Source organism: Podarcis cretensis (genome assembly GCF_951804945.1).
Source record: "Podarcis cretensis genome assembly, chromosome: 17".
Classification (NCBI taxonomy): Eukaryota; Metazoa; Chordata; class Lepidosauria; order Squamata; family Lacertidae; genus Podarcis; species Podarcis cretensis.
In genome coordinates this window covers 21,421,984-21,448,988 of record NC_137187.1, presented here as the reverse complement: position 1 = coordinate 21,448,988, position 27,005 = coordinate 21,421,984, and the positions used below count along the sequence as shown (strand labels likewise).

At 41.0% G+C, this 27,005-nt stretch overlaps 1 protein-coding gene and 2 long non-coding RNA genes across 28 annotated transcripts in view; 1 reads left to right on the top strand and 2 right to left on the bottom strand.

The window, feature by feature from the left end:
* PTPRD (protein tyrosine phosphatase receptor type D) overlaps positions 1–27,005 on the bottom strand; it is a 1,166,566-nt gene that overhangs the window by 266,261 nt on the left and 873,300 nt on the right. The gene's annotated exons all lie outside the window — the stretch shown is intronic.
* LOC307206655 overlaps positions 1–27,005 on the top strand; it is a 386,119-nt gene that overhangs the window by 342,596 nt on the left and 16,518 nt on the right. The window lies entirely within an intron of this gene.
* On the bottom strand, positions 10,138–16,662 carry LOC307206582. The gene is made up of 3 exons (XR_013834378.1): positions 16,478–16,662; positions 15,080–15,202; positions 10,138–10,413 (listed from the first exon to the last, which is right to left on the bottom strand). It is a non-coding gene; the product is annotated as an uncharacterized lncRNA (long non-coding RNA).

Below are 27,005 nucleotides of genomic sequence, written 5' to 3'. Positions count from 1 at the left end.
TAGCTTCTAGCTCCAAAGTTCTGATCAGCTGCAGCATCCGATCTACACTAGATTGTTATAGAATTAATATGCAGGGCTGGCCAAAGACATTTTGGTATCAGAGGCTCAGGTTACTTGCCACCTTGCAAGTGCCAATACTAAAAAGTGCTGCTGAACTATTAAGTCCACAATTCCTGCCTTCTTCTATTGTGCTCTCAGGTGCTACGTTAAACAGCTCACTTCATCCTTCTGCATGACAGAGACAGCTATTTCAATATGTACAGATACTGCCTTTTGTCCTCCATTTCATTGGCTTAAAATGAAAACTAACACCAACTCCTCCTATTTCTGGTAGTAAAATGGGGAAAAAATTGTCTTCAGAAATACTGTGAGATGGGAATAAGCCAAATAAGAAGAGATTCTACTCAGCATTGTCTGGATCCCTAAGCTTTATGTCTCAACTCAATCTGAGCTTCCTGGGCCACAGAGTAAACTCATAAGCACCACAGGAAAATAGCACGTTTATTCACTCCCTTCTTTTTATATTCTCCCAGCCTTATTTATAGGGATGGGACATCTACAGATACAGAGATGTACATGCCAGGTATGCATTTCAAAGACACAAAGACATTAATTCCTGCTCATAATTTTGAAAACAAATGCATATACTGGGTAGCATCCCCGTCTTAACAAGCTGGCACAAACCATGCCGCTGAGACCCTTTTTAATTCACCTGTATTAGAAGGCCAGTTCCATTAATTATTTTAGTCAGCCACCTTGAGATGGATTCTCAGCTGGTGAAAACTGCCTGAGCTCCATAGATGCCAACGAAGCAAAACCAATTTGCAGGCACTGAAGACTTGACCAATTATTTTTAGATTCCATTGTTAAAGCACAGTACTTGCAGGAGTACATATGCAATATGACAATCAAGGATTAATTGTAGAGCTACCAACAATAACTGAAGTTGCATGCATAATTCGTCATGCAGCAGCCTGGAAAATTACCCCTGGCTGCACAAGTTGATTGAATAGGTATAATCTGACACACTTCCTACCTTCCCCACCAGAGTACTATAAGACACCAAGTAGCTGTAACTAAGTTTCATTAAGTCTGCTAGTGATTATCACAAAGAATGTTTAGAAGGACATTTGCCTTTTCCCCCTAGGAAGTGTAATAAATGGCTTGGCAGGCAAGTCAGTCAGTCAAACAATATGGCACGAAAATGGTAGGCTCACTAAATAGATGGCTGTCTTTAAAATACCTGCACTTAAGCTTCACATCAGACAGCAACAAACCCACATTTCATATAAAATGACATGCTGTACTTATGCCTTGCCGTTAAATATAGAAATTCTTAAGTAGTATTTGTCATACAAAGTTGTTCCCAGAAGCACTTTTGTGAAATTAAATGGACTATTTACCATCCCGCGCTCTTCCATTAAAAGGTGTCGTATTTCTCCACACATTTCTATGCTGAGAGACCTTCAATTCCACCAATTCCACCTTTGAAACATACAGGGCAGAAGCTTTGTCCAGAAATAGTGCCTGCACATATTTTGTGACATATGGCATAACAGAACAACAAAACATTGGTGCACGTGGTGGCGCAACACCAGACAACTAAGGAAATAGAGGCCTAGGCACGTCTTTGCATCCACCAAAGTCTGTTGTGTGAGGGGGCCTGCAGGGTTGGCTACAGCCCTTTGTTATAAGGACCAAGGTGGAAAGAACGAATGTTGCAATGCTGGCCACACATTTTACCTGGGCACCAGTGAAAGTTGGCTGACATTATTATTTCTAGAGACTGATTCGCACAAATTAATACAGTGTGCATGGCATTACCAGGGCTATGTACATGGAACACACACACACACACACACACACACACGAGTACAATCCTGTCAATCAGTGGCTTGATGTGGGTGTCTAAAGGAAGTGAATCCAGAACTTGCTCTGGGATTTTTGCCTTTCAAAAGCTACTCTTCATGTGTACAGCCAGCGCCGGATTTACGTATAACTTAAACTAGGTATAGCTTAGGGCCCCACTATCTTGTCCCCCCCCCCCAAAAAAAGAAAAAAACACTGGATGTACATTTCCAAAATATAAGATAAGAAACAAATAAAATAATACCTACATACAGCAACAGTGTTTTGTGTTGTGTAGGTTCCTATGATGTATGTAATGGGCCCTGCCTGCTACAATACCTGCTACCTAAAATATCACTGGTTTGCTCATTTTTATATATAGGGTGCCTACATTCTGCATGTCCAAATGGCTTTAGATACCTATTAGGTCCATAAATTACCATATAGCATATATTCAACACGAAAAACAGCGGCAATTTGTTGTTGACAAAGGACAGCTGGACATAGAAAGGGCCCCATTACCTTCAGTAGCTTAGGGCCTCATCAAACATATATCCGGCCCTGTGCACAGCATCCAGCTGCTTGACTGGAGAAAAGGGCCACACACAGAATTGCTACTTGTTCATGTGATTCTCAATCTAGCTCAGTTTTGCGCCAGAATGCTGCTTCCCTCTCTGTAATGCACCTAGATGGAATTGCTCATCTTCTAACATTGTGTATGCCATCAAATGCCAGCAGTGCCCTTCAGCTCTCTAAATTGGACAAATAGGCCAAACCCTATGCCAAAGGATAAAGGGACATAAATCTGACATCAGGAATCACAAGGCAGAGAAGCCAGTAGGAGAATACTTCAGTCTCCCAGGACATCCAATACAGGATCTCAAAGCAGCTGTCTTGTTACAAAAGAATTTCAGAAACAGACTTGAAAGAGAAGTTGCTGAATTACAACTTATCACTAAACTGAAAACTATGGAGAGACCTGGTCTGAATAGAGATATTGGATTCCTGTCTCATTACATATGGTAATCATCTGCATACTATCCCTTGCTTTTTCCTGTGGGACTAATTGCAGTCGTTATCAGTAGTCAACAGGTTTACCATACCCACTGAGTCACCCATCTCCTACTACCCTTTTGAGACCCCCCCCCCACTATATATAAGGGTCTGATGACTTTTGTTTCAGTGTATCTGAAGAAGTGTGCATGCACACGAAAGCTTATACCAAGAACAAACTTAGTTGGTCTCTAAGGTGCTACTGGACAATTTTTTTATATATATCGTATTTTTCGCTCCATAAGACACACATGACCATAAGACACACCTAGTTTTTAGAGAAGGAAAACAAGAAAAAAAATATTCTGAACGAAAGAGTGGATGCATGATTTTTTTGGTGCAGGCTGTAGCCATAGACATGCTATGTGATCTGATGGTGAATTTGGGTTGACCAAATGTAAAAATCCTGAGCATCTATGGGCTTTTACCTCCCCCCTCCCAGGCAGCCTCCTTTATTGCTAGCATCCCTTATCTCTTTCACCGATTGCTTACCCATCAGCTGCTTCCTTTCAACACTCCCTTCCCTCTTGTTTGCCTTAGTGTCTTTTCCTTAGCTGGAGCAGTTTTTTGCTCCTTCTTTTCTTCTAATTTCTATCCACATTGCTTTATTCTTCCTGTCTCCTCTCCTTGCAAGTTTGCTGTCTTTACCTCCCCCCTCCCAGGCAGCCTCCTTTATTGCTAGCATCCCTTATCTCGCTCCCCAATCAGCAGCTTTCTTTCAACACCCACTTCCCTCTTTCAAAAAAAAAGAAAGGGAAAAAAAAGCATGATCTGCTTTTTGCCCACGGGCAATTCGGCTCCAGAGACCGTGCATTCACTCCATAAGATACACAGACATTTCCCCTTACTTTTTAGGAAGAAAAAGGTGCGTTTTATGGAGTGAAAAATACGGGACTTCGGCTGCATCAGACCAACACGGCTACCTACCTGAATCTACATTAGGCATGTCCAAAGTCCATTTGGGGGGCCTAATCTGATCCCCCAGCTGGTTTTATCCCCCAGCTGGTTTACGCGGGGCTACCTTTGAAGGTGACTCGGAAACTACAACTAATCCAGAATGCGGCAGCTAGACTGGTGACTGGGGGCAGCCGCTGAGACCACATAACACTGGTCTTGAAAGACCTACAGTAGGTTTCCGAGCACAATTCAAAGTGCTGGTGTTGACCTTTAAAGCCCTAAACGGCCTCGGTCCAGTATACCTGAAGGAGCGTCTCCACCCCCATCGTTCTGCCCGGACGCTGAGGTCCTGCGCCAAGGGCCTTCTGGCGGTTCCTTCATTGCGAGAAGCAAAGCTACAGGGAACCAGGCAGAGGGCCTTCTCGGTAGTGGCGCCTGTCCTGTGGAACACCCTCCCATCAGATGTCAAAGCGATAAACAACTACCTGACATTCAGGAGACATCTTAAGGCAGCCCTGTTCAGGGAAGTTTTTAATGTGTGATATTTTAGTGTATTTTTGGTTTCTATGGAAGCCGCCCAGAGTGGCTGGGGAAACCCAGCCAGATGGGCGTGGTACAAATAAATTATTATTATTATTATTATTATTATTATTATTATTATTATTATTATCATCCGGGCCCTGTGGCAGTTTATTTATTGAGGTCAAAGCTCAACAACTTCAATCCTAAAAAAAGCCCAACAACTTTGGTCGGCCCTCACGCATGTTTACTTCATCAAATCTAGCCCTCTTTGAATAAAGTTTGGGCACCCCTGATCTAGATGGAACAGGTTTACATCAACAGCTGAGTAATATTCAGGGAGGGCTGATGATCAAAAATGGCTATATGCATGATCTGTGTTTTGTAGCAAGTTGCTATGAGACTTGTTACCTTACACCTTGTCCCCTAAATTGGATTCTTATTCATTTTCTTCACTGCCTGAATTTCATCCAGACTTGAACTCTACTCTGTTTCTTATTGGCATTCTAATTGCCCAGCTTGAAGCAGACACCTCAGATTCCTCTTCAAGTCTCATAAAGTCTGGCTCTTGCAAAAAAAAATTTCTGCAGTCTGGCCTGACAAATCATTTCATTTCCTGACAGCATCTCTATTGATGTCAGTGGAGTTGCACTGATACAATAAAATATAAAATGCAAATGAGAAAATTGGAATTTCTATTACTTTATTAAGACTTCTTTTTTAATTTCTTAAGCAATAGGCAAAGAAATAAATGTGCTACTGGTCTGGAGTAGTTCTGTTATGTTTATGGTCGTTAATTATCTGATAAGATACACAATAGTTATTACTGACAGAAGAGGAGTATGGGTGGGTTTATTAATTCAAAATGTTCCATTAAAATAAAATGTAGTAACCACGTAAAAAAACAATTATTTCCCCTAATTATTATTGCACAAGCATTTTCTAAGTAGCTTTTGCTGAATGAGCAACTGCACATCTTCAACATTATTTCTCTTTGTTTCAGTCTATATTCTGAATCAAGCTGTTTTATTTAAGCGTTCTGCAGATGAACACATAACAGAGTCAATTACAGATCTGTCCTTGCTGTCGCCTTTCCTAAGCCAATCACTTCCTGTTTCCCGTTAAACAAACATGGGGATTTTCTACATTTATGAAAAACTGAGATTACAATGCAATGTATGTTTTTGAATAATACAAGCATTTCATAGAGCTGCGATTTCCAGACTGTGTAATGCACAGCCCACTTAGGTTCCATAGGTTTTCTTAGGTTTTGGACCCAAAATGTAAATAATATGAAATGCTGAAGACGTTTTCCTAACTCTTAATTTCTACATTGTCATTGTGTTTTCACGTGATATAAAAGCCACTTTTATGCAATCCTGGAATTCATCTGCAAGCCTGGAAGTTTTTTTTGTTTTTTGTGGGGATGGAAGCTGTGCCTCTTTGAAACTATTGTTTAAGAGGACAATTTAAGATTCACACTCTCCCCCCCCCTCAATTTTACATCTTATATAATTTGTGTTAGTGCTTTAAAATTGTATACCACCTTGGGTGCCTTGGTAGTAAGGCAGTATATAATTCAATGAATGAACGAATAATTGTTGTTCTCCAATTGTCAATTCTGCCCTGGTTTTTATACTTGAAAGCTTGTCACAATGTTGTGACATTTTGGTTTACCCAACTGCTTATTGTTGTCATTTGAATTTCTTGCAGGCCCATCCTAACCTCATCTGCTCAAAGGTAAATCCTATTACATTCAATGGGGCTTACTCCCAAGTAAGTGTGATTAGGATTGAATCATTAGTTGCCTCTCTCAAAAAGACTCAAGGTAATCTACAGAAATAAAAATATATAAAACATTATTACCTTTGCTTTTTATGTTCCTTGAAGAATACCAAATCTAACCATTTAGGGTGGAATATACAATTAAAGAAAAAATAGTTCCCACCATCTGAAGACGGGATACTATTATGAAATTTGGCTTAATTTGACTCTTATTACAGGTATGACATCACAAGTTTTTCATTCTCCTGAACACACAGAAATCCATTAAGCTGGAAAATTCAGCACTAAGAAAAGCTTTGAAGTAGCATCTTTATTATTGTTAGTAGATAGTTTTACTTAATTGTGTAAATGTGAGTTTTATAATTGAACTGCATGAGACTCAAGTAGTTTATGTAATTGACTTTTCATCATCTGTCACCAAAGGCACAATTAAAGCAAAAATTAATCTGAATTGGACACTAATTTTCCCCAAAGGACTGAACATTGCACATACTTGCAATGAACAGTTTTTAAATGGTTTTATAGGAGTTTAAATTTCAAATATCTCAGAATAAAAACAAATGTGCACTTATAAATTTGACAGACACATTTAGTTCAATAGATTACTATTGTGCATAATTGTGTGTTGTGACACACACACACATCCTATGTCCTCTTTTATTTTGAGGGAACAAGATTTCCTCCTTTATTTAGAAATTTCTCTCTAGCGTTTCACCAGAATTAATCTAGATCACATTTTCTCAACTTTGGGTTCCCATATGTTGTTGGACTACAGCTCCCATCATTCTTAGCCAGCATGGCCAGTGGTCATGGATGATGGTTGTTGTAGTTCAAAACCATCTGGAGAATGAAGGTTAAGAAAGGTGACTCTAGATTATACAGAATGTGCAGTAACAGTGACTACACTTTTTACAGGTAAAGCTGGAATAAATGTGTCTTTGTTCATACTTTTCAGATTAAATTTAAAAAAGCAGTGCTCCTTTTTTGTTTATTTTGGACCAAACCAAGAAGTATTGCAACAAGGTATTAAAATTTAGAATAAAAAAAAGTAGTTACTATAAGCAGCAAAAGCCAAGAGCTGTGACGCTGCAGTCATGTCATGAGAACCAGTGCAATGTAATACAGTGGTACCCTGGTTTTCGAGCATCTCGGAAGCTGAATGTTTCGGTTTTTGAACACCAAAAACCCAGAAGTAAATTCTTCCATTTTTGAATGCACCTTGGAAGTCGAACACCTTGGAATGCTTCCACTGCACATTTTTCTATTTTCTCCACTGAATTTGCAGACCACCCTTTGCACCTCAGTTTTCAAGCGTTTCGGAAGTCGAGCTGTCTTCCAGAACGGATTACGTTAGAAAACCGAGGGACCACTGTAGTTGGAATCTCACACTAGACATGGAGAACCAGATTCAAACCCTCAATTTACCATGATGGTCACAATGTGATCTTGGACCAGTCATTAGCTCATGCTGGAAACCGCTGTTGTCAGTTTTGCATCTGCTGGAGGTGTAATAGTGAGGCATTATAAAATAGACAAAACAGAAGGCAAGTGAGGATTAAACACTTACTTCACCATCCTTGGTAATTTTTGTATCCACAAGATACAAAAGAGCACAATCCAATATGTGTGATATTATTGTAGGATGTGTAATAGTGAGGCATTATAAAATATTGTAGGAAGCTCCTTTAACAGGATCTCAACTGAAGGCAAAACAGTGGTACGAGTTTGCCATACCTCTTTCACAGAGGCTGCCAATTCCATCAGGTTAACACTAACATCCATTTGACAAAGCCAATGCTGCTATCATTATAATAATAACTACAATTACTGTTATTAAGGGATGCGGGTGGCGCTGTGGGTTAAACCACAGAGCCTAGGACTTGCCGATCAGAAGGTCGGCAATTCGAATCCCCATGACGGGGTGAGCTCCCATTGCTCAGTCCCTGCTCCTGCCAACCTAGCAGTTCGAAAGCACATCAAAGTGCAAGTAGATAAATAGGTACCGCTCCGGTGGGAAGGTAAACGGCGTTTCCGTGCGCTGCTCTGGTTCACCAGAAGCGGCTTAGTCATGCTGGCTACATGACCCGGAAGCTGTACACCGGCTTCCTCGGCCAATAAAGCGAGATGAGCGCCACAACCCCAGAGTCGGCCACAACTGGACCCTAATGGTCAGGGGTCCCTTTACCTTTACCTTTATTACTATTATAAATAGTATTATTTCTAAATAACTTTTCATACCAAATGGGCCCAGGGTGGTGTACAACATAAAATACCATTACAAAATGTTTCACAATAAAATAAAATAAATAAAAACACTACTATTCCTAAAATCTACAGTACATTATCATATTTACAGTTATTCAGTCCCTGGGACACTAAGTTCCTGAAGGCCCAAGTGAATAGTAGGTATTTCATCAGTGTATAAGGAATCAATCTTCATTCAAAAGTCCTGGCTGTTTCAAATATTTTCATACTTAATTCACATGCAAGGAAGAGCTTGTGGGTTTTCAAATTAAAAATTAAAAATCAAGTCTGATTTGCATGTCTTTCTGGAATTATTTAATATATCGTGGTTTTTACCATTTTAAAATATTTACTATAGCATACTGAAAGCTATTCTTAAATGATTGCAAGTTTGCATAATCCTCCTGTTCATATGTGATCAATTAAAATAAAACAAACCCAGATATGCTGTGCTATATCATAAATGTTTTTATACTAGAAATAAAGAGAATTCATCCTAAAACTGAGTGCCATTTAAAACTATTCATGAACTTTCTATGTTTATACTTTTGAACCTCAACCTTCCATTTGTTTCATATGTAGGCTCCAATGATTTAAAAATGGAAAATATTTCAAAGTAAGTAGGGAATTGAATGTTGAGCACAGGTGGCTGTTTCGTCAGGGCAAGCGTTTCAGATTCTCAGATAGAACATTCCCTCTCTTCTTTCCCTGTGTGCTGTCGTCATCATTATCATTATCATTGTTATTTAAATTTACATACCACCCTATACCCAGGAGACTCAGTTGCACAGTCTATAGTTGCACAGTTCTGAGTACCTAACTGAAAAAAAGGGTATGTGGACAGGGTTAGCCTAATTTCTATCGCCTGTGCTCTGATAACCTCTAGGTTAGATTACAGTTAAGTACTTAATTCATTCCAGACACCTGTTCTTAACCTGAAACTGTTCTTAACCTGAAGCACCACTTTAGCTAATGGGGCCTCTGCTGCCGCCGCACCGCCAGAGCACGATTTCTGTTCTCATCCTGAAGCAAAGTTCTTAACCCAAGTTACTATTTCTGGGTTAGAAGAGTCTGTAACCTGAAGCATATGTAACCCAAGGTACCACTGTATCTATAAGTATTCTCTGAGGTTAGCCATGGAATATAGTGCAAGCAAAGTCTCTAATAACCAGCAGTCCCCATCTAACAACAACAACAATAATAGTAATAGTAATAATTTCTAATAAGCAGCAGTCCCCATCTAATAGTAGTAGTAGTAGTAGTAGTAGTAGTAATAGTAATAATCTGAGTGCCCTGCATGACTAGATGAGCTGCGCTAGTTTCCAATGCGATTTATATAATTAGCTCCTGAATAAAGCTTCATTCCTTTAACTTTTAAATGCCCTTGATTCACAGCTTATACACTTTTTTTAAAAAAAGTAACTTACTTTGGTGTTTGAAAATGTGCTTGAATATATTTTTAAATATATATCATATGCAGCAGCTAAAAAAAAAATTATCAAAAAGTCACATTCAGAAGCAAAACACTCTATAAATGGCTTAAATAAACAGATATTCACAGAAGCAAAAAAAATGCTTGGCTTATTGCAAAAGTCACTTATCCAGCAACAATGCCTTGAAAGTAAATTCAGGAATGGAAATGATTAATGCTAATGTTGCTTGGTTATTTGTCATTTAGCCTAGGCATGATGTAAATCTATGTTGGATAAACCCACTCAAAGAAATGCAGTATGCAGCAATATTTTTTTAAGCATTAGGGAATAAATGAATACAGCATTAACATCAGAAAAGTGTGTTTCGAACATGTAGCGTTTATTTAATTATTAAGGCTTTTCATTGAAAAATCCTATTCCTGCAATGCTACAAATTCTTTTAATGAAATTGACAGCCAAAACCCAACAGGGGCCACCCAGAGATTGAATGAAGGAACCTTGTATTTAAATAATTAACATTACGTTCTCAAGCCACATATATGAGCAACACTTTATCCAGTCTGTGAACCTCTTGAAGCCAGACTTAATGTTCTGCTCAGACAGGCTTGTTGCATGTCTCAGCCTTTATTAATATCTGAAATTGAAACAACATGGTCAATTAAAATAAACATCCCCCCACCAGCATTTTGTTCAAGTAATTGCCTTTTTATTTATCTCTATCCAGGTTGTCTATAGGAAGCAGACAAGAGTTAGTTTTGCAGCCACTCAGGGATTAATGATGATACACTCTATGTAATATCATCATCATCATCATCATCATCATCAATTACTTGCCTTTCACCCCAAGGTCCCAGGGAAGGTCACGACAACTTAAAATGCAACGTTAGCAAACTGTGAAGGATGTTTTGTTTTGTTAGTTCTGCTTCTACAACCCCAATATATGTCTATTATTATTATTATTATTATTATTATTATTATTATTATTATACAACTATCATTAGCTACCCCTTCATGGATCACTGCCTTGCCGTGGCGATGGGGCTTGAAGAACTCAGAGAAGCTATGAACTATGCCGAGCAGGGCACCCAAGATGAACAGGTCATAGTGGAGAGTTTTGACCAAACGTGATCCACCTGGAGGAGGAAGCGGCAAGCCACTCCAGTATCCCTGCCAAGAAAACTCCATGGACAAAGACAACAGGCATATAAAAGTTATGACGCTGGAAGATGAGCCCCTCAGGTCGGAAGGCGTCCAACATGCTACTGGGGAAGAGCGGAGGGCAAGTACAAGTAGATCCAGAGCTGATGAAGCGGCTGGGCCAAAGCCGAAAGGACGCTCAGTTGCGGATATGCCTGGAAGCGAAAGGAAAGTCCAATGCTGTAAAGAAAAATATTGCATAGGAACCTGGAATGTAAGAACCATGAACATGGGTAAGTTGGAGGTGGTGAAAAATGAGATGGCAAGAATAAATATTGACATCCTGGGCATCAGTGAACTAAAATGGACGGGAATGGGTGAATTCAGTTCGGATGACCATCATATCTACTACTGTGGGCAAGAAACCCGTAAAAGAAATGGAGTGGCCCTCATAGTCAACAAAAGAGTGGCAAAAGCTGTACTGGGATGCAATCTCAAAAATGATAGAATGATCTCGATACGAATCCAAGGCAGACCTTTTAACATCACAGTAATCCAAGTTTATGCACCAACTACTGGTGCTGAAGAAACTGAAATTGACCAATTCTATGAAGACTTACAACACCTTATAGAAGTGACACCAAAGAAGGATGTTCTTCTCATTATAGGGGATTGGAATGCTAAAGTAGGGAGTCAAGAGATAAAAGGAACAACTGGCAAGTTTGGCCTTGGAGATCAAAACGAAGCAGGGCAAAGGCTAATAGAGTTCTGTCAAGAGAACAAGCTGGTCATCACAAACACGCTTTTCCAACAACACAAGAGACGACTCTACACATGGACATCACCAGATGGGCAGCATCGAAATCAGATTGATTATATTCTCTGCAGCCAAAGATGGAGAAGCTCTATACAGTCAGCAAAAACAAGACCTGGAGCTGACTGTGGCTCAGATCATCAGCTTCTTATAGCAAAATTCAAGCTTAAACTGAAGAAAGTAGGAAAAACCACTGGGCCGGTAAGATACAATCTAAGTCAAATCCCTTATGAATACACAGTGGAAGTGAGGAACAGGTTTAAGGATTTAGATTTGGTGGACAGAGTGCCTGAAGAACTATGGATGGAGGCTCGTAACATTATACAGGAGGCAGCAACGAAAACCATCCCAATGAAAAGGAAATGCAAGAAAGCAAAGTGGCTGTCCAATGAGGCCTTACAAATAGCGGGGGAGAGAAGGCAAGCAAAATGCAAGGGAGATCGTGAAACATACAGGAAATTGAATGCAGATTTCCAAAGAATAGCAAGGAGAGACAAGAAGACCTTCTTAAACAAGCAATGCAAAGAAATAGAGGAAAGCAATAGAATGGGAAGAACCAGAGATCTGTTCAAGAAAATTGGAGATATGAAAGGAACATTTCGTACAAAGATTTCCATAATAAAGGACAAAAGTGGAAAGGACCTAACAGAAGCAGAAGACATCAAGAAGAGGTGGCAAGAATACACAGAGGAATTATACCAGAAAGAAACGGATGTCTCATATACCCCAGGTAGTGTGGTTGCTGACCTTGAGCCAGACATCCTGGAGAGTGAAGTCAAATGGGCCTTAGAAAGCACTGCAAATAACAAGGCCAGTGGAAGTGATGGTATTCCAGCTGAACTATTTAAAATTTTAAAAGATGATGCTGTTAAGGTGCTACACTCAATATGCCAGCAAGTTTGGAAAACTCAGCAGTGGCCAGAAGATTGGAGAAGATCAGTCTACATCCCAATCCCAAAGAAGGGCAGTGCCAAAGAATGCTCCAGCTATCGCACAATTGCACTAATTTCTCACGCTAGCAAGGTTATGCTTAAAATTCTACAAGGAAGGCTCAAGCAGTATGTGGACCGAGAACTCCCAGAAGTGCAAGCTGGATTTAGAAGAGGCAGAGGAACCAGAGACCAAATTGCAAACATGCGCTGGATTATGGAGAAAGCTAGAGAGTTCCAGAAAGACATTTACTTCTGCTTCATTGACTATGCAAAAGCCTTTGACTGTGTCGACCATGGCAAACTATGGCAAGTTCTTAAAGAAATGGGAGTGCCTGATCACCTCATCTGTCTCCTGAGAAATCTCTATGTGGGACAAGAAGCTACAGTTAGAACTGGATATGGAACAACTGACTGGTTCAAAATTGGGAAAGGAGTACGACAAGGCTGCATTTTGTCTCCCTGCTTATTTAACTTATATGCAGAATTCATCATGCGAAAGGCTGGGCTGGATGAATCCCTAGCCGGAATTAAGATTGCCGGAAGAAATATCAACAACCTCAGATATGCAGATGACACAACCTTGATGGCAGAAAGTGAGGAGGAATTAAAGAACCTTTTATTGAGGGTGAAAGAGGAGAGTGCAAAATATGGTCTGAAGCTCAACATCAAAAAAACGAAGATCATGGCTACTGGTCCCATCACCTCCTGGCAAATAGAAGGGGAAGAAATGGAGGCAGTGAGAGATTTTACTTTCTTGGGCTCCATGATCACTGCAGATGGTGACAGCAGCCACGAAATTAAAAGACGCCTGCTTCTTGGGAGAAGGGCAATGACAGGCCTAGACAGCATCTTGAGAAGTAGAGACATCACCTTGCCAACAAAGGTCCGTATAGTTAAAGCTATGGTTTTCCCAGTAGTGATGTATGGAAGTGAGAGCTGGACCATAAAGAAGGCTGATCGCCGAAGAATTGATGCTTTTGAATTATGGTGCTGGAGGAGACTCTTGAGAGTCCCATGGACTGCAAGAAGATCAAACCTCTCCATTCTGAAGGAAATCAGCCCTGAGTGCTCACTGGAAGGACAGATTGTGAAGCTGAGGCTCCAGTACTTTGGCCACCTCATGAGAAGAGAAGACTCCCTGGAGAAGACCCTGATGTTGGGAAAGATGGAGGGCACAAGGAGAAGGGGGCGACAGAGGACGAGATGGTTGGATAGTGTTTTCGAGGTTACCAGCATGAGTCTGACCAAGCTGTGGGGGGCAGTGGAGGACAGGAGTGCCTGGCGTTCTCTGGTCCATGGGGTCACGAAGAGTCGGACACGACTAAACGACTAAACAACAACAACATCATTAGCTACAATGAATACAAAATTTTGTGTTCGTTCACATCAAAACTTAAGCTTAGCAACTGATACCACAATAATTCTGTAAAAATACAGAATGCTTAGAAGGTCAAGCACAGTCCAAATCTCAGTAAGAGACTGGTCAGATCAGCCTCAATCATAAGTGCTGATTACATGAAACTGGTAATGGATTCAAATCTACAAAGAAATAATGCTTTTACAGTACAGTCTTGACTATCAAAATACGTTGATTTAAGGAAAGATGGTCTGCACAATATATGTTATCTTGAGGCTACTGGAAATATACTCCCTAGCATAAATAAATAAATACTTGTAGGGAATTAAAAGCATGCTGAGTAAAAGGATATTATCCCTTTAGGCAATTTCATATAAATGTGCTATATTTAATAAAGTTCAAGAGTTCAAGCCTGACATCTTTCCATTCCATGCAATTCGTGGCTTTGATCCAAAGAGCTACTTAGGGTATGCCCAAAGGCTTCAGCATACCCAGTGAGATTCCTGACACCCTCCTCCCCCTTGAAACAGCTGATCTTCTTGCCATATCTCAAACTGCTTTCAACATTTGGTGTCAAACTCCGTTTGCAATTTGGCATGAGGCATATGGAGTTGCTGTTTGGGCGGGGGCGGGGGGCAACCAAACCCCTCCGGAGCTTGCTTGGATCCTGGCCTATATGTGCATTTCCATGCCCACTGCTAAGTTGTGTGACTGTGCCAAATTGTAACCATTATATTAGATTAAGTTCTTTTAGTTTGTCGTAGCATTAAGCCTTTTAAAAATGTGTTTCCCTGTTCTCATAGCAGAACAAAGTTGCTATTAATCATGAGGCTACTTAAAAGAAATCACTCTCTCTAGAGCTGTTGAGCTATGAAAGATTTATAGGTCTCCAAGGCTAATCCCAAACGGTTATTATTATAGCTTATTTTTTTGGATGGAACTTCCCTCTCTGTGTCACATACGAGACCACCCACCAGATAAAGTTATCCATCCTCCAAGATCAGCAAGAAAATATATCAGCTATAACTTAGCAAGGTTTGAAAGAGGGGGGAAAAGACACCTCTGTTTGTCTTATCATAGCTGCCCTAATTAGTGCACAATTTGCTCTGGCTGTACTTAGGTGAAAAGTGAACTTCCACATCTAGGTTTTGTTGTGATGTTGGGGAGAGCTTTCCTTGTCAAACTGCAAGAAGAAGTAGAGTTTGGATTTGATATCCCGCTTTATCACTACCAGAAGTCAAAGCGGCTAACAATCTCCTTTCCCTTCCTCCCCCACAACAAACACTCTGCGAGGTGAGTGAGGCTGAGAGACTTCAGAGAAGTGTGACTAGCCCAAGGTCACCCAGCAGCTGCATGTTGAAGAGCGGGGAAGCAAACCTGGTTCACCAGATTACGAGTCCACCACTCTTAACCACTACACCACACTGGCTCTCTGCTTTACTATACGGTAGTTGTTGCCACCCCATCTCCTTTTTGGTCACCTACAGATCCAGAAACAAGGATGGGCAGTTGGGGATGCTCCCAAAGCAGTTACCGTTTTCAAAAGGCCAATGCACCCAGCACCCCTTGGTTAAATCTTGCACACAACTTGCTGGGAAAAGAAGAGCTAACTTTCAGCTGCCTTATCCCACTGCAGAGATCAAAGCAGCATGTTCATTGCCCTGGCAGACTACTCCCAACTTCCTAAAGACAAGCAATTCTGAGACCAACTCACCCTGCATTTCCCGGATGGTTCCCTTATAAGTTACTCAGAGTGTAAAGGCAGGCCATGCTCCCCAGGTCTCTCCCAGAGCTCAGAAGAACGTGCTGGTTTCAGTAGACTGGATTCTATACACATGTGGGGATTCTAGAATCCTAAGTTTGGCAAATACAGTGGAACCTTGGTTCTCAAATGGCTTAGTTGACGAACAAATTGGCTCCCAAATGGCAAAAACCCAGAAGTAAGTGTTCCAGTTTCCGAACATTTTTTGGAAGCTGAACATCCGATGCGGCTGTCGGCTATTGTTTCCGGGGCGCCTGCGCCAATCGGAAGCCGTGCCTTGGTTTTCGAACATTTCGGGAATCAAACGGACTTCCGGAATGGATTAAGTTTGAGATTAAGTACACACATTTCAGTGGTCAGCACTTTATGAGAAATAAAATGTAGATGGAAAGCAGACATAAAGGCAGAACGGAATACAAAATAAACCAGAGGACTGTGGTTCTAAACCTGAACTAGTTCCTGCCTACCTGTCAGGAGCTGGACTCAGGAGTAGGTCAGCAATAAATAAATAAATAAATAAAGCACCACTGTCTGCAAAGTTAATTTGTTATCCAAAGAAACCTAAACAGTGCAGGCCTAGTGATGACAGTAGGTCCTGCCCAATGAGGCAGTTGAGAGGACTGACGGTCCCTACCTTCCCACGGCTCTATAAGGCTCTTATCTGGTTCCTTCCCCAGCAGTCTAAGGCTACATCACCTTGTCTCTCATTGCTCCGTCTTCTTCACGTCTCTCTGTGTTCTGGGAGACCAGGGGAGAGTGCAGAGACCCCCATGACAGCAGCTGCTATTGCTCACTATTCTACTGTTCCAAATTCTATGGAAGGCTATAGAACATTCCAAGTGTGATTCTTCCCAGTGTTGTAGTATTTATATATACCATATTGGCCCGAATATAAGCCACACTTTTTTTTCCAAATTCCTATAGTGAAAAGTTAAAGTATGGCTTATATTCGTGACCTTGTGCCACCAGCAAAGCAGCATGGCTCCCTCCCCCCCCCTCCGGAAGCAGCCCAGAAGCTCAGGGCAATGCCACCCATCCCATCCGCAGCTCCCAAGCCTCCCCCAACCCGCCAAATTTTAAAGGTGTGGCTTATTTGCGGGTGCAGCTTATATTCGAGCCAATACGGTACTTCAGCCAAGCTCCGCAATTGATCTGAGTGGTCAATCAGTATATATTTTGGACAATTTGGTATATGTGCTGCCGAAGCGAGCACTATATTTTGGACAATTTGATGGGTTACATTTTACTGGAATTGTAAACTACTGCTGTTCTCCTTCCAGGGAACATGCTCCGAGGGTAACATTTTTTACTTGTCAAAGTTTATCTAGTGAAAAAGCGTTTGATTTTGGTAACTCAGTGAAAAGAAAATAATACAGTTCCGCATTATTATTTTTTGTTCTTTTAAATGGTTCTTCAGTCTTCACACTGAACAATCAGCAAGTTAAAAAACTGTTAAGAAAAACTCAGCAGGCAAGAAGTTTCATGTGTATGACATTTAAGCTAAGTTAGAAAACATATGGCCCTCGTGTTTTGTTGATTTTTGCAATTAAATACAAAGGACAGAATTAACTTATATCATGTAATCCAAAGGGAGATGAAATATGATGGCACCTTTTTAATTTATGAAAAGATTTCCCTTGTGCTTTAAGAACAAAATGGCAAGATTGTTTAATTAACATATTACATCCCTTAAGGCCTCTGGTGATGGCGGGTGCCATTATCTGACTCCAGGAACCCATGTCATATCCATGTCATTACAGCCATGGTGAAACATCCCTGTCCTCATCTCTTGTAGTGAGAGGGAGAGGGAGAACATAATCTTCCCCTCTTAGCTGAATGGATTTCTGGGTAATTTTTAAAAGAACCATAAGCAGCAGTTTGGAAGTTTGAAAGTTTCCCTAACTATTTATTGTCTTCACTGGTGAGGGGACTTTTGTCATCTCAAGGACACATTCCTTCCAGGAGCTGCATGCTGGGGCTGGATGGAGCTCAAGGCAAAGTGATGTTGACAGTGTCCAAAGCGAATGGAGCTTACCGGGACTTTTTTTCAGGTGAAACTTGCCGGAATTCAGTTCTGGCACCTCTCAGGTGGGCACCATTGCCATTGTAAGAGAACAAGGGAGGCATTCACGGTGAGTTCCAGTACCTCCTTTTGTAGAAAAGAATCACTGGATCTTACCTTTGTTCAGTAGGTTACATTCTAGCTCCACAAAAGATGGGGCTTCTGCACACAAACACATGCAAGGAACCAAGAGACAGAATCTCAACTCCAGCCAGGCAAAGCTACACAAGGATGACGCCAAGCAGGAGTGAGGAATGTGGCCTGAGGAGAAGCTGTGGCCTTGGGAGAGTCCCAAAGGATGGATAGACAAGGTGAAAAGCCTTCCTCCACTTGAACTTCCCCATTCCTGTTCAACACCCAGGGTAACCAACATGGTGCCCTCTAGATATTGTTTGACTGTAAATTCCCTTCATCCTTGATCACTGGCCATGGTAGGTGGGGTTGATGGGAGTCCAACAGCATCTGGGGGCACTGCAATGAATACCTCTAGTCTACACTGACTGCAGACAGCTGTCTAGCATCTTAGAAATGGATCTTTCCTGATCCTACCTGGAGATGCTAGGGTTTCAGCCTATAACTAAGCTGCAGCTCTCTGCAGCATATGGCACTGAATCTAGATGTTTTCAAACAGGAAAACCATTATACCTGGGTTAGAGGGAGAAAAATAAGTCCTTGCCCACCTAGCCTGTATTTTGCACACAGAAACAATCACAAAGATGCTTGAGTTGCTGCTGGAAGCATTGAAGGCCAGTGGGAAAGGAAGTGAATACAAAATTCACACAGACAAAATAGAGATCTCTTGCTTTCCATTTTAGTGGTAAGTGTGCATTTGGAGTCCAGCTTTGGGTATGAGATAAACGATAAAGGGCCCCTGACAGTTTAGTCCAGTCGTGAACGACTCTGGGGTTGCGGCGCTCATCTCGCTTTACTGGCCAAGGGAGCCAACGTTTGTCCGCATACAGTTTTCCGGGTCATGTGGCCAGCATGACTAAGCCGCTTCTGGCGAAACCAGAGCAGAACACGGAAACACTGTTTACCTTCCCACTGGAGTGGTACCTATTTATCTACTTGCACTGACATGCTTTTGAACTGCTAGGTTGGCAGGAGCTGGGACTGAGCAACGGGAGCTCACCTCATCACGGGGATTCGAACGACCGACCTTCCCATCGGCAAGCTTCCCATCAGTGGTTTAGACCACAGTGCCACCCACATCCCCTGGGTATGAAATAGTTTTCTGTAAAGGCTTTAATTTAATTTTCTTCTATGGTGTAGTTTTGATTCAAGCCCAAGAAACCTTCCTAGTTTGGGGAGCTTTCTAAAAGCCAAGCAGGTTTTAGAAGAACACAATCTTCTGTTCTTTGGATGACAATCAGTTTTGCCAAATGTCTGTTTAGCTGTAAAGTCTGCCCATTGGTTTTTCTTATTCCTCTTTTATTTCCTTTAGGTTTTTCTAAGATTCTGGTGTTGAGAATGGAAGTTTGAACAGTGTTAGCCTTATTATCGTTCTAGAAGTAGGAGGGATCCCCCTAAATTCTAGGATTTTGATTGGGATATAGATTTAAAAAAACATAAAACTGTGGGGCTGTGCCAGACAAGAGATTCCTGGGCAAACCAGTCTGGCTGGCCAAGGGAAGAGCAGAGCGGTTTGCATTACAATAGAGAGCCATTGAGGATGGTCAACAACTCCTTGCCCCTGATATGACCAGAGACTGGAGATTTGGAAGTTTGCCAGGGTAACTGCTCTGGGGGAGAGCAAGGGACTTCTGGGAAGGAGGAGGAGGAAGAAGAAGGGGGAGATCCATCTTGGTGAGGAGGAAAGAAGGACTGCCTGCAATGCTTTGGGCCATGCTGTAAGATCTGGGCCCCTCCATGCAGACCGAGGGTGTAAATAGGCGAATAAACCCTATTTCTTAAAGCACGACAGTCTCCACACTGCCTTCTATTCTCCAAAGGGACACAGACCCTGTGTGTGCGCCTGTGACCTCATGCGCTCTGGCCACTGCTTGGCAGGGGTATGGGACTTTTGTAACACTATTATATTCACCAACCAATGTGTGTATTTTTATGACTACTGTAAAAAGAAAGGTATGTGTGTGCACTCTGGTTACTATGCTTCAAAGATTACTAGTCTGCATAAAAAGTAGAATGGAGACTTTCAAAATCTCCATTTTGAAAATCAAAATTACTATTCTGATGCGCACCCTATCTGCGCCCATATCTTACTTTTATCTGTGTCTGTCGCATTTTGCTGGTGTGTAACTTAAATGTGAAGAATATAATTTCATCCTGATTGCCTTTTACCTGTGAAATTGTGTCACCATCAACAAAGAAATGCTTTGCAGTTATTTATATTTGTCGTAATGGACCTTCAAAATCGTTATGGCTAAGGGATGTAACTAGCCCACGGGGATCAAAGACAGAATTCTCTCTCACCCTCCATCCACACCTGGATTGTAGAATTATTTTTACACTCATCCAGAGCTGCCTTATCATTTTGCTACTCTTAAATTCCATTTCTTCTAATAATTCACTCTCTTCATAAACTGTATTATTCAATTACATGGCTCTACTGAACATAGGTCAGCTGTTAATGGCAACTCCATATTGTGATTTTGCTTTTATTATTTCTTACTATTGAGAGAGATAGCAGATTGTATTATAGAGTCTCAGTCACAATCAAATTTCTAATTCACTTGGGAAAAGAGGCTGGCACTTCATCGATCAGTGAATAGCTTAAAAAGTCCAAAGATCTTTTACAGGAAAGAATTATATAAAATTGTTAATTTCAATGTGATTGTGGAAAATCCACTTCATTTTGGGAAAGGAAAGTATAGGTTATCTAAAATAAATAAATACCATATATTAAATTAATAATACAACAGCACCCACTCTGAATCACAATTTTGGAATAAAACTTGTTTGTTCTGATACATCAAATAACTATGACCTATCCAATGCCTAAACCAATACCTCTCACATGCTGTAATCAATAAAGTTGTGGCCTTTTTTAGCCCATTAACCTAATATACCGTGTCCATGTGTCTTTCTTATCCTCAAGCGGGTGGCGGGTCCTTGAATCACAACTCTCCAACAGCTTGTCTTCACCCCCAAAGGTGCAATCCTCCATTGTCTCCCAAGACAGAAGGATTCCAACAAAAAGTTCCACTAATGCCAACGAAAACCCTTTGTTTATATGGCAATGCATGGTACAGTTCAGGTTTGGTTTGCTTCCAGGCAATGCCTTTTGCAAAACCCTAAGCTGATGGATGTATAGACATCCATATACAGTGGTACCTCTGGTTACAGGTTTAATTCGTTTTGGGGTGCCATGCGCACCCTGATAAATCTGTAACTAGAGGCGCCGCTTCTGTGCATACATGCGGCACGATAGAGCGCTTCTGCACATACGTGAGCGGCAAAACCTGGAAGTATAAACTTCTGGGTTTGCTGTGGCCGTAACCCAAAGATTCCGTAACCTGGAGGTTATGCAACACGAGGTACCACTGTATATATCTGTAAAAATATGAACATTCTGTGATCCTCCTTAAGAAACAAAAAACAAAAACAATACAAAACTAATCCCAATTAAATGGTAATATGCCCCCCAAAGTCATGTTGCTATAGCAAGGTCCCTGTTACGGGGAAGTGCTAATTAGCCACAGTCTAGTTGCTATTGTTTCTACTTTACTGAAGCATATCTCACAAGCAGCAGTTTTCAGGAGAGTGCACATCCATGGGTTACCATAATCCAACTTCTGCTTTGGTGAACGCCAGGGACTTGCAATCCTTGGCCATGATTTCGTTTCTTGATGGGAGTCCAAATTTATAATGTCGAGCTGCACAAAGAACTAAAATGAACCAAATGTCACTGGGAGACCAGGCGTGAGTGCTGTAAGTAAGGGAATCAGTCCAATCCATTGATGATTTAATTAGCTATACTGATCAAGATAATGAACAAAAGCAAAACTATAACCAATGAGATTTATACATATTTTCTAAATTTAGACTCGAATCTAGAAAACTCTTTTATTGTTTGTGTGTGAAGGCTATAACCTCATAGAGCCTCGTAGATGAGGACAACTCAGTAGCACATTGGACCAATACATGATTACATAGAATTGAGGATTTGCATTTTTTTGTTCCCAGTGAATTGTAACTGGTACACTTTTTAAAAACAAAGAATAAGGTCAAACAAGCACTTCAAGAACTGCAAGAACATATGCAATTACAATACACATACACTCAATGAACTCGAAAGCTACATACTCTCCTTGTTTAATTTTTTTAGTATTTTTCATTTTAGCATCTAAGGTTAACACTGTATTTACAATTAGACTTGACTAGGGTGATACAATATCACGATTGCACATACCTGGAATCTCATAGTAAGGTAAAGGTAAAGGTACCCCTGCCCGTACGGGCCAGTCTTGACAGACTCTAGGGTTGTGCGCTCATCTCACTCTAGAGGCCGGGAGCCAGCGCTGTCCGCAGACACTTCCGGGTCATGTGGCCAGCGTGACGAAGCTGCTCCGGTGAACCGGCACCAGAGCAGCACACAGAACGTCGTTTACCTTCCCGCTATAAAGCGGTACCTATTTATCTACTTGCACTGGAGGGTGCTTTCGAACTGCTAGGTGGGCAGGAGCTGGGACCGAACAATGGGAGCTCACTCCGCCGCGGGGATTCGAACCGCCAACCATGCGATCGGCAAGTCCTAGGCGCTGAGGTTTTACCCACAGCGCCACCCGCGTCCCTCATAGTACTGATGTAAAATCTCATAGTACTGATCTCATAGTACTGAATCGCATAGTACTGATGTAAAATATGTCTACCCTCCTATATGATTCCATTAACAACACATTATCAGAGTTATTGGATTCAATAATGAAAGCACTGCCACAATATCATAGGTTGGGTCTGATTTGCCTGGAGCAGAACTCCACTAACTTGACTTTTCATCCTCCTTTCCCCTAAAATCTGCTTGGAACTCTCCAGAAAAGCTTGGGGTGTGGTGCTGGGATCTATAGATGGCTGGGAAAATTAACAAAAAATGCCTTTCTCCAGTGTGAGTCTTCAATGGATACAAGTATCTTCATAAAACAGTAGGTCTGAATCTTAACTCTGCTTATAAAAATCTTGTAGTACAAGCCATTACATGGCGATGGTCACTGCATTCATGTACATACAAGTATTATGAACACTGAGCACTATAAATACATATGCACCCCAACACTATGGCACATGTAATAATGCAGATAAATTACTGAACAAACAAGTTAATCTGTCAATGACACTCTACAGTCAAGAACTTTTCAACAACTTTGTATCTTGGGAAATCCTTACACAGCATTTCAAATGGAGCTAAATGCTGATTTTTATATACCAAGATTTATTCCCATAATTATAGTTAAAAGTCTCCCACAACTTTCCTTGCACAATCCTATTTTTAGCAGTAGCAAATTAGCAGTAAAACACAGTATTTTTTACTGCAGCAGTAAAATTATTAAGCATATAATTAGAATACAAACACTTAACATGGTAAGAGATTTTCTGTATGTAAAAATCATTTGAAAATGTGTCTGAATTATTTTTTAATGTAAAGATTAATTCATGGCATGTTATATTTATTTACATGTAATTTATATTCAAAAAAATTACTTTCAAAATAAAGTATAAGATGCACAACACAGTTCTCTGCTTTTGAGGGGTTTCATCATGCAGACTCTTAACAAAATGTGCCAGGGATACAAATTCTGAGTTATTTTGTTTATAAGAGGTGCTCTGATACTAGGAAAAAGGTAAAGGTAAATGAACCCTGGATGGTAGGTCCAGTCAAAGGTAACTATAGGGTGAGGCACTTCAGGTCAAGGGAGCCAGCATTTGTCCACAGACAGCTTTCCAGGTCATGTGGCCAGCGTGGCTAAACTGCTTCTGGTGCAACAGAACACTGTGATGGTAACCAGAGCGCACAGAAATGCTGTTTACCTTCCTGCTGCAGCGGTACCGATTTATCTACTTGCACTGGTATGTTTTCGAACTGCTAAGCAGAATCTGGGACAGAGCAACGGGAGCTCACCCCGTCGCAAGGATTTGAACTGCTGACCTTTGGGTCAGCAAGCCCAAGAGGCTCAGTGCTTTAGACCACAGATACTGAGCTAGAGTCCTCTCTACGTATTCCTTCTACACTTTTTCTGTGGTAGCCCAAGTGATGACCTCCTTATCATAACAATTTGCTTTCACTGTTGTCTGCAAGCATAGAGCAAAAATTCATTATGGTTCACATCTCAGTGTGAGACCGTCAAATACACACTTCCCGAACCAATAGGATAACCGAAGCACAGCTACCTTTCAAAATTCCTACTTCTCCAAATTTTCTCATGTGACTGGCCAACCAAAAAAAATTGTGCATAAAAAATGTGTGCAAAAATATGTACAAAAATGTGTATATTAAAAGAAATATGCACAAAAATGCCAACAACCTTTATGTACTTTCTTCTTAAGTGCAAACTGATGCAGAAATGAGGCAAACTAAACTTTGAGACTTGAAAAATGGCAGGATATAAATTGAAAGGAGGAGGAGGAGGAGGAGGAGGAGGAGAGGAAGAAGGAAGAGGAGGAGGAGGAGGAGGGTCATAAGACACAGAAGTCTGGCATCTCTTTTGCCAATAAGAAGAAAGGCAGGCCGGGCAAATGAGATATATATTTCCCACTCCACCCCCAACATGAACAAATGCTCAGCTACAAAGATAGTATCAGGGAGCTTGGTCACCCCAGCCTGGTTTTCTTCCTGTGTTAGAAGAGCCATTAAGATGCTTTATTTCCCTGGCTTATTTTCTTCTTGGGCTCCTTCTCCTCAGGACCTGAGCAATCTGCCTCAACCTGCTCATATATCCAAGCCTTCTCTGAGCGCCTTCCGAAGGCTACCTCAATGTATTTTCCGACTGTTGAGGTTCTTCAGCAGTTGGGTTGGCCAGCAGGGGAATGATGTTTCCTGATTGCAGCACTGTGAGGTGTAGCATCTTGCTACCATCCAACATGTCATTTTCTTGGGACAAGGAGGATTGGTTCTTCAGGCCAAACTATACAGATGTAGCCAAACTGTGACCCATGTGGCCCAAATAGCACCTCCTCCACGGGAAGAACTATGAGACTGTTTATCAATAAATTCATGGCAATATTTCCTAAGCACTTGCCTTTCTAAACACTGTGCTGATGTCTGCATTCAACAGGTTGGAGGCTAACCACCACAAGGCGCAGTAGGAAAGTGAATCATGCTGTACTATACATGGTTAAAGTTGCACTAGCTAATATTTTGCTTTTGAAAGTTGGACACACAACTACATAAGACTAGGATAGCCATTTCCTGGAAATATATAGAATACTGCAGTCAGCAGCAGTGTCCGGGCAGAAATCGTTAAAAAAAAAATGTATGGGAAAATCTGGAAGCATGGCAGCCCGTGTTGGCAGTGCCGTTTGTGCCAATATTCCGTAAAAATGGCTCAAAACCAGCATTTTTGCCAAAACAGCTCAAACAACTTTGGTCAGAGCTAAAAAAAGCTCAGCAACCTTTCTGTCAGGATTTTCACTGTTTGAAACGTGGCACCCCTACATAAGACCATACTGAGCACATGCCCTAAGGAAGCCAGGCTATCTTCCACCAGGGCCAGGGCTTTTTCAGTGATGGCTCCGACCTGGTGGAATGCTCCGTCCCACGAGACTAGGGCCCTGCAGGACTTGATCTCCTTCCACAGGGCCTGTAAGACAGAACAATTCCACCTGGCCTTCAATTTCAATTAGCCTGAACCTCTATTCCCTTTTCCCCTTTCCTCTTCTATGAAGAAACCCTTTCTGGGACCCCACATTTAAATTCTTCCCTGGTTACCTTGCTGGCCCAAGTAGGACCAACTTGGCCAGTTAGCCCTGGTGATCATTTGATGTCTACTGACTGCCCCCCCCAAGAAAAAAAATTACCCCTGAATTTTAGAATTTTATTGATATTGCTGCATTTTATATTGTATTTTATGTTGTTTTTAAGTCGCATTTTAATCAATGTTTTATATATGCTGCTAGCCACCCTGAGCCCGGTTTTTAAATCGGGAAGAGCGGGGTATAAATAAAATATTATTATTATTATTATTATTATTATTATTATTATTATTACTATTATTACTATTATTACTATTATTGTTATTATTATGCCTACTGCACTGTGCAGCTACAAAATAAATATTCATTGTTAGTTGCAGCATTGGTAAAGGTGTCTAGTGTTGCAATCATATGCACACACAAGTCGCAGTAAGTCCTGTTGAATTCAGTGTATTTTTCTTCTGCACAGATATTCATGGATGTGTTGCACTTGTGAGAAGTCTACCATTATACGACAGGGTTTTTTCTGGCATCGACACTTCTGTAGACTCTATAATCAATCTCATGCAAATAATTAAGCTACATATTTAAAATGCACTTTGAAATGCAGGATAAAGCACAGAATGGAAAGCCCCTGTTAGAAATACTCGCGGTCATTTCAGTGATTGAGTCACTGCCTCAGGAACGATAAGCATAACATAACATTAGAGAAGTGAAAAAGTAACTTCAATTGGGTATTTTTGTGTAATAGGCTTTTTCCACTTCTGTCTCAGAAAACTTTTTGAAAACTGATAATATAAGTGCCTTACGAGACACATTTTAATGTCAAATTTAGCAAGTGCAGTGTAAAATTACTGTCACAATACTACATAGCAATTTTCGTAAAATCAACTCAAAAAGAATTCCTAGGGCTGTATTGTAACGTGCGACTGAAATAACTTTTTCAAAGGGTGAAAGCAAATATAATAACTCTGGTTTTTGCAAGGGGGGTGGGAATGCAGACAACACTCCATTTTCAAACTTATTTCCAACTGAGACTACATGAAACAGCACTGGAAACAGGTACATTTGACATCGAGTGTGAAAGAGCACCACACACACACAAATGAAGACAGATAGCATCAAAAAATAACCGTCTTCATTATTCCACATGAAAAAGCTCTACACTAAAAGGTTAGTAGAGCCCTATTCACACTCATATTGAAGAATCTCCACAAGTACAGCTGGCTGCCTCTCCTAGAGAGTGAAGGGGAAGCCAGGTGAGTTTTGTTGTAAAACGCAAGTCTTGTTTCTCCA